Source organism: Chiloscyllium plagiosum, chromosome 2 (assembly GCF_004010195.1).
Source record: "Chiloscyllium plagiosum isolate BGI_BamShark_2017 chromosome 2, ASM401019v2, whole genome shotgun sequence".
NCBI lineage: Eukaryota > Metazoa > Chordata > Chondrichthyes > Orectolobiformes > Hemiscylliidae > Chiloscyllium > Chiloscyllium plagiosum.
In genome coordinates, this window is record NC_057711.1 from 26,811,124 (window position 1) to 26,819,407 (window position 8,284).

Here is an 8,284-nt window from a genome sequence, read left to right on the forward strand (position 1 = left end):
GTAAAACTTTGATGGATGTGGAAGGCTCCTTTAGGGCCTTGGATAGAGGTGAGGGAGGAGGAGTGGGCGCAGGTTTTACAGTTCCTGCGGTAGCAGGGGAAAGTGCCAGGAGGGGAGGGTGGGTTGTAGGGGGGCGTGGACCTGTCCAGGTAGTCACGGAGGGAACGGTCTTTGCGGAAGGCGGAAAGGAGTGGCGAGGGAAATACATCCCTGGTGGTGGGGTCTGTTTGGAGGTGGCGGAAATGTCGGCGGATGATTTGGTTTATGCGAAGATTGGTAGGGTGGAAGGAGAGCACCAAGGGCGTTCTGTCCTTGTTACGGTTGGAGGGGTGGGGTCTGAGGACGGAGGTGCGGGATGTAGACGAGATGTGTTGGAGGGCATCTTTAACCAGAGTCAACACCTCTCATAGGCATCATTCAGCGCAGGAAGAAAATAATTGGTTTCTTGCTGCAACCTGATGCTTATTGGACCTTCACTCAGTTTAACTCTGCTACTGTGTCCACCTCATCACCACCTGCATGAAATGTACTGAAGGGCTCTCACCAATCTTATGCTGACAATCCTATCACACTTCCCAACTGCAGAGGGCTCACCATCTGACAGTAAAGGTGCCATAGTCTCAGAAGACCATAGTGCTGCTCTCTCATTAGAGAGATAACTGAGTGAATTTAATCTGAGGGTCACCACACCTCGGATGGGAGGCAAGGTTGAGAAGGTAGGACCTTCATGGTGACCTCAGCCAGTGTAGGAATTGAACCCAAGCTGTTGGTATCACACTGCATCACAAATCAGCTGTCCAGCCAACTGAGTTAACTGACTATGCCTGCTCATTGAGTTCTCTTGCACATATTCCAATGTCATTTCTTTTTTCTTTCATTGCAGAATAAGCTTGAGTACAACAGGGAAGAGAGATGACACAGACTAGTGAAGGCCCTCATACATTCAAAATGCAATCCAGTCTGGTGACGAAGCACCAAGACTGCTCTTGTGCAGATGATGAGAACAGAATGGTAGAAGCTGGTGAACATTGTTGTTTGTTCTTCTAAAAGTGCAGCCACTCTCATACATTCGTTTACACTAGACCTAGGAGAGTCCATCATCTCACAATATTTATCATCAACCATGTCAATCCACTTGAAAAAAATCTGTTTAGATAGCACTTTTTAACATAATCAAGATGTCCTTTATTTCTAATTTATTTGTTCGCAGGATGTGGACATCTCTTGCTAGGCTAGCATTTACTGTCCATCCTTAATTGCCCTTGAGAGGGTGGTACATAGTCCACAGGTTTGAAAGGGTTAATCACTGAAATTTATTTTGATGGCAGGAATCTGGAATAAAAGCCCATTCCAGTGGAGACCACGTAACCACTGTCGCTTGTCATAAAAACCTATTTGGTTCACTAATGTCCTACAGGGAAGAAAACCTGCTGCGTTTACCTGGTCTGGGACTATATATGACTCTAGACCCATGCAATGTAGTTGATCTTAACTGCTCTCTGGGCAATGAGGGATGGGCAATAAACACTGGCCTATTCACAATGTTCACATTCATTTCATGAAGGTATTAATCTCACCAGATTAATTTCACCTACCAGTCATCCATTTTGTCATGGTGGGTTTTAGTTCAGACATTTTCAAAGTTGTTTAACTACATAAACTAGCCACACTGGCTACCTCACCAATTACTAGTCTGCCTAGACACAGATTTTTGAATAGCTGCCCACTGAAAACAGCAACATAGTGGTTCTTTGCTGTAATATTACAAAGTTACTCTGTTTTATATATATAATGGTCTTTAAAGCTACTTTGATTTCTGAAAATGCAATAAAAACTGTTGACAATTCTATTGTAACTGATGGTTTTTTTAAAAAATCTATTAGTCAGATGCACTTATAGCATGTTAACCATTTGTTGAATTTTGGTAATACAAAGTCTGAGGAGACAGCCACCTTAATTAGACCATAGACACTGGATCAGAAATTAGACAGTTCAGCCCATTGAGTCTGCTCCACCATTCAATCATGGCTGATAAGTTTCTCAACCTCATTCTCCCATTTTCTCTCTGTAACTCTTGATCCCTTGCTACTCAAGAACCTATCTATCTCAGTCTTAAATATACTCAATGACCTAGCCTCCACAGCCTTCTGTGGCAATGAATTTCATAGATTCACTACACTCTAGCTGAAGAAGTTTCTCCCTAACTCCATTCTAAAAGGTATTCCCTTTACTCTAAGGCCACGCCCTCGGGTCTGTCCTATCAATGGAAACATCCTCCCAATATCTACTCTGTCCAGGCCATTCAGTAAGTTTCAATTAGATCCCCCTTCTTCCTTCTAAACTCCACGAACTATAGACTCAGAGTCCACAAACATTCCTCATATGTTAAGCTTTTAATTCCCGGGACCATCCTCATGAACCTCCTCCGTTCAGGGCCAGTACATCCTTCCGAGATATGGGGCCCAAAACTGTGCACAATACTCCAAACGTGGTCTGACAAGAGTCTTATAGAACCTCAGAAGTACATCCCTGCTTTTATATTCAAGTTCTCTCAAAATAAATGCCATCATTGCATTTGCCTTCCTAACTACTGGCTCAATCTGCAAGTTTACCTTGAGAGAATCCCAGACTAGAACTCCCAAGTCTCATTGCACTTCAGATTTCGGAATTTTCTCTCCATTTAGAAAATAGTCCATGGCTCTATTCTTCCTACCAAAGTGCATAGCCTCACACTTTCCCACATTGTACTCCATCTGCCACTTCTTTGCCCACTCTCCTGACCTGCCCAAATACTTCTGTAGCCTCCTCAATGCTATCTGTCCCTCTACCGATCTTGGTATCATCTGCAAACTTAGCCAGTTCTTTCATCCAGATCATTAATATATAATGTGAAACGTTATGGACCCAACATTGACCCTTGCAGAACACCACTTGTCACCGCTGCCATCCTGAGAAGGACCCTGTTATCCCCACTCTGTACTTTCTGACAGACAGCCAAGATTCTACCCATGCTAGCAGCTTGCCTCTACAGCGTGGGCCCTTATCTTACTCAGTAGCCTCCTGTGTGGCACCTTGTCAAAGGCACTTTTCAAAAGAATATTCAAGATGTTAATACAAACAGATTTCCACTTGTTATTTGCTTTCATGTCACGCAGAAAGATTTGGTGAAAATCACACTCACAGTTTATGTCGACTATTAATGAACACTTAAATGTCAAAAAATAACGATGATTTGAAAAGACATGAAAGGCCATGATGAAGAAACATCAAAAGAATAACCAGCATACTGCTTTGACTTGTTCAGCGGCTCGTGATTTAACGAGTTACCAGTGGTATCTACCATGTTGGTACTAATACTCTAAAAGAAAAATCATAATAAAAGAGAGTTTGTGTGATATAAAGACAGGAAGTGCCTGGAGAAACTCAGCTAGTCTGGCAGCATCTATGGAGAGAGTAAAAATGTTAGGATTTTGAGTCCAACGTGATGCTGCTTTAGAACTGAAGAAGTCATATTACATTTGAAATGTTAACTCTGTTTCTCTCTCCACAGATGGGATCAGACCTGCTGAGTTTCTCCGGCACTTCCTGTTTTTATTTCAGATCTCCAGCAACAATAGTATTTTGCTTTTGTTTGATGTTGCGTGGTATCTCTAGTTCATCAGATCAAATTGTTCTCACTTCTAGTAATGTCTGTAATATATCTGTGAACACATGCACATCATTTTGCTGATGTATCACTTTGGATATTACCTAACTCAAAGTTTCTCTAGACTCAACCCAACTTACTAAGGACAAAGTCGATACTTGAAAGATTAGACATTCAAATTAAATTCCCATTTGAATATTGAATTTTCGCACATTAAACTTATTGATTTTGTAGTAGCAACTATTCTGGCACCAGTAAACTGTCCCAATCTAGTATGAAGGAATTTAACAGATTTCATTCGGATACTTACGCAATATATTTTAAGATGGCTTTGCACTGAGTGTCATCTTGTAGTTCTGATTGGTGTGTGCTGGTATGGATTTTGGGCCACATAAATATTGGACCGCCACTTATGATGAAAGCCTTTGAATTTACCTTAGAAATCAGTTCATTAATGGCTTCCTGAAAGGCTGCTTTAATTCCTTCTTCTGAATTCAAATAAGGGAAAGTAAAAAAGAGCTGGTGAAAAATTTTGCAATTTGTCACATTTTTCATAAATTCTAGTGTTAGGTTTAAAATATAGACTAGTCAATTTATCAGGCACTCTTCTGACATAGTGAGTAAAGTCCAGAGGCAGAATCAGCCCAGGTGGTGAACAACATGGGCCAGACCAAGGAAGTTAGGAAAATTGTATGAGATAGCCAACACAGAGTTTCTCACGGTCAAGTACAAAAACATTTCATTTTCTAAACAATGTTGAAGAGTGACAAGCCTATTCACATGCACAAGCAACTCATTAATGCCGAATCAATCCTCTTTTATATGCAGTTTCCGATTTTCTGACCTGCCAGTTAGAAGCTACAGGGTGACAACTCCCAACACGAAAGTCAGAGCAATTACCTGGCACCTCCAAGTCTCTGCTTGCTCCTTTGGGCCTCCATTTTGAACATGCAGCACTAACATCTCAGGAAATGCTCTACGGGCTGTGACCATATGCACCTCCAATCCAAGGACCTTGGCATCCAATGTGTACCAGCCTCACTAAACCCTCATGGCACATCTCTGACGAATTTGCAAGATGGTTTGGCATTTCCATGCAAACCTTTACAGTACACCCGGCACTTTTAATAGCAATGCTGCAGCCAAGACACTGTGTGCAGGGAAAGGCATCCGTTTCATGGATTCAAACAGGGTTCACTTCAGTGCTCCTCACTTGATCTCTTAGAGTGCACTTACTTTGCTCTTGGTTGGAGGCTCATAGCATTCCTGCTTTTCATTGCCTTGCCCCCTCACTCAGAGCTTAAATGCTCAGTACTCGGTATTTATTTGCTTTTTACTGCAAATACAGACTCAGGCAGATTGTCATGCTTGCCAGCAGTGATCAGCCAAGGTATGTTGTTGAATGGCCATTATGTGACATCTCATACCTGAACTATGGGCCATTTGCCCATTATTAGACATAAAGACCATAAGAAATAGGAACAGGAGTAGGCCATTTGGCCCCTCAAATTAGCTCCACCATTCCATAGAATCAAGGTTGATCTGACATCCCTGATCTCTACTTTCCTGCATTTTACCAGTAACCCTTGATTCCCCTACTGATCAAGAATATATCTCAGCCTTAAATATAGGCAAGGAATTTTCCTCAACTTTGTGACAAGGAGCAACAATGACTCACAGCCTTCTGAGCGAAGGAATTCCTCCTCGTCTTAATTTGGTGCCCCTCAGACACTCCCATGATGGCAAACTTCCTCTCAGCATTTACTCTGTCAAGCCTCTTAAGAATCCTATATGTTTCAATGAGATCATCCCTCATTCTTTTAAACACCAGTGAGCAGAGTCCCAATTGTTTAGCCTTTATGTGTAAGAAAATCCCTCCAAACCGGGAAGCTGCCTAATGAACATTCGCTGAACTGCTTCCAATGAAATTATATTTTTCCTTCAATAATGGGAGCAAAACTGCTCACAGTACTCCAGATGAGGTCACCCTAGCACCTATTATAGTTGCAGTAAGTCTTCCCTACCCTTATACTCCAACCCTCCTGAAATAAGGGCCAACATTCCATTAGCCCTCCTGATTACCTGCTGCACCAGTATGCTAGCTTTCTGTGTTTTGTGTGTTTTATAATGGGACTTCTCAGCCTCAGGGTCTGATCCCATAAGAATCTCACCAGTGACCTCTTACTGCCTGATTGGAGTTGGCAGCGCAAGTCATTGCTGACTCTCCAGCCAGTGACAGAGACACTGTCACCTCCATATAACTCCCCCTATCCCACACTCACTGTTGCGTTGTGACCGGGTTGAGAAATCCACCCCAGCCACCCGAGAAGCTGAGGAATATCGAAATTAGGAGAAGTCATAGGCAATGCAGTTTTTTATTCCTTTTCTGTTCTTTTGTTCTCCCTTTGAAAATGAACAACTTTACATTTCCCCACACGACACTCCATTTACCAACTTCTTGCCCACTTACATACCCAATCAATATCTTTCTCTAAACTCTTTCTATTTTTGTCACAACTTGCCTTTCCACCTATTTTAGTTTCATACCATACAAACCTTCCAAATGATACCTTTCACCTTCCAAACACATGATCAATTCCATCTAGAAGGACAAGAGCAGCAGTACATGGATACATGGGAAAGTTCCCTTCCAAGCCACTCATTTTCCTGACTTGGAAATATATCCCCGTTCTTCACTGTCGCTGGGTCAAATTCCTGAAATTCCCTCCCTAATGGCATTGTGAGTCAACCCAGAGCAGGAGGACAGCAGCGATTTAAGGAGACAGTGCACTGCCACCTTCTAAAAGGTAACTAGGGATGGGCAATAAATGCTGGACAGCCAGCGATGCCTACTTTGCACAGATGAATAAAGTGCATCAGGGTGGCAGAACAGATTGCAGTATATAGCGGTACAGCTGCACAGAAGGTGAACAGAGAGAGATCAACATTAACATTTGAGAGGTCTGTTCAAAAGTCTAATAAAAACAGGGAAAAAGCTGTTTTTGAATCTGTTGGTTTACATTCACTTCCTTCCTCCAAGTCATTAATATGTATTGTAACCGTTGCAGTTGCAGCACTGATCCCTTTGAAACCCCACGAGCTACAGCATGACAACCTGAAAAAGAACCCCTTATTCCCTCTCGCTGTTTCCTGCCCATTGGCCAATTCCCTATCTATATTAATATACTGTGGGCTGTTATCTTATGATGCACCAAACATATTGCACGTGCATCATCTAGATGGTCATAATTAAAAGTCAAAGTAGTCCTTAGTTAAGGAGAAAGTGAGGACTGCAGATGCTGGAGATCAGAGCTGAAAATGTGTTGCTGGAAAAGCGCAGCAGGTGAGGCAGCATCCAAAGAGTAGGCGAATCGACATTTCAGGCATGAGCCCTTCGAGAAGGGCTCATGCTCATTCTCCTGCTCCTTGGATGCTGCCTCACCTGCTGCGCTTTTCCAGCAACACATTTTTAGCTCTAGTCCTCAGTTAAGGCAAGAGTGCCTGTCATCAAGGTATAGTCAGTTAAAGGTATTGTGCACAGTCTGCGTGCTTCAGCAAGGTCATTAATCTGCTTAGGGCAATCAGGTTCAGAGACTGTCTCCCTATAGTCCTGGGAGTGGGCTACAGTCAGTCCTGCAGGTCCAGTGCAGTCAGTCTGGGGATTCATGCTATGTCAGTTGGAGAACTGCATGGCGATCAGTCAGCAGTCTGGTCAGTCAGCAGTTGAGGTATCCATCCAGGAAGGTCTGCTGGTAGGCAAGTTCGTCCTTGGGATAATCAAAATGAAGTCTAAGGGGGGTAGTCCTCAGTCAAATCAAGACACACACCCTTCAGCTCGGGTTCCTTGCACAGTAAATTAAAGTCAGCCTCCCAAATTAGACCAGGGACTTGGGTACAGTCAGTCTGGCGCTTAGAGCTATCAAGGTCGGGGTCCATACCTCTACAATATGGGAAGTGAGCCACGGTCAGCCCTGTTTGTCCAGCATGAACAGTCCAGGGAGTCATGGGAGATGTGACTGGGAGCTGTACATAGATAAGTCAGAGTCTGGTCAGTCATTAGTCGGGGCTGTCTATCCAAGTCAGTCAAGAATTTGGGCCGTGGTCAGTCTGAGAGGGGGTTTATAATGCTGCAGTACACAGACTAGAGAACTCAGATATGGGGTTTACATTTAGCATGTTGGAATGCAGAGGGGATTAACAAAGGGGGGAGCAACTCAGCAGCAGGTGAATGAGGTGTCAGTGGGGGAGCACTTTGGGGCCAGCGGCCATAATTCTATTTGTTTTAAAATAGTGATGGAAAAGGATAGACCAGATCTAAAAGTTGAAGTTCTAAATTGGAGAAAGGCCAATTTTGACGTTATTAGGCAAGAACTTTCGAAAGCTGATTAGAGGAAGATGTTCGCAAGTAAAGGGACGGCTGGAAAATGGGAGGCCTTCAGAAATGAGATAACAAGAATCCAAAGAAAGTATATTCCTGTCAGGGTGAAAGGGAAGGCTGGTAGGTACAGAGAATGCTGGATGACTAAAGAAATTGAGGGTTTGGTTAAGAAAAAGAAAGAAGCATATGTCAGGCACAGACAGGAGAGATCAAGTGAATCCTTAGAAGAGTATAAAGTAGGAGTATACTTAAGAGGGAAA

At 43.0% G+C, this 8,284-nt stretch overlaps 1 protein-coding gene and 1 long non-coding RNA gene across 2 annotated transcripts in view; both read right to left on the bottom strand.

Moving 5' to 3' along the window:
• LOC122565351 (ufm1-specific protease 2-like) overlaps nucleotides 1-3,981 on the bottom strand; it is a 55,953-nt gene extending 51,972 nt beyond the window's left edge. Inside the window, exon 1 of the mRNA XM_043721235.1 lies at nucleotides 3,957-3,981. The gene's annotated coding sequence lies outside the window, so the exon portion shown is untranslated. The remainder of the gene's footprint in view (nucleotides 1-3,956) is intronic.
• Nucleotides 3,982-4,022: 41 nt separating this feature from the next.
• Nucleotides 4,023-8,284, bottom strand: part of LOC122565357 — a 22,332-nt gene continuing 18,070 nt past the window's right edge. The window contains exon 3 of the long non-coding RNA XR_006316142.1: nucleotides 4,023-4,134. This is a non-coding gene — a long non-coding RNA (uncharacterized LOC122565357). The remainder of the gene's footprint in view (nucleotides 4,135-8,284) is intronic.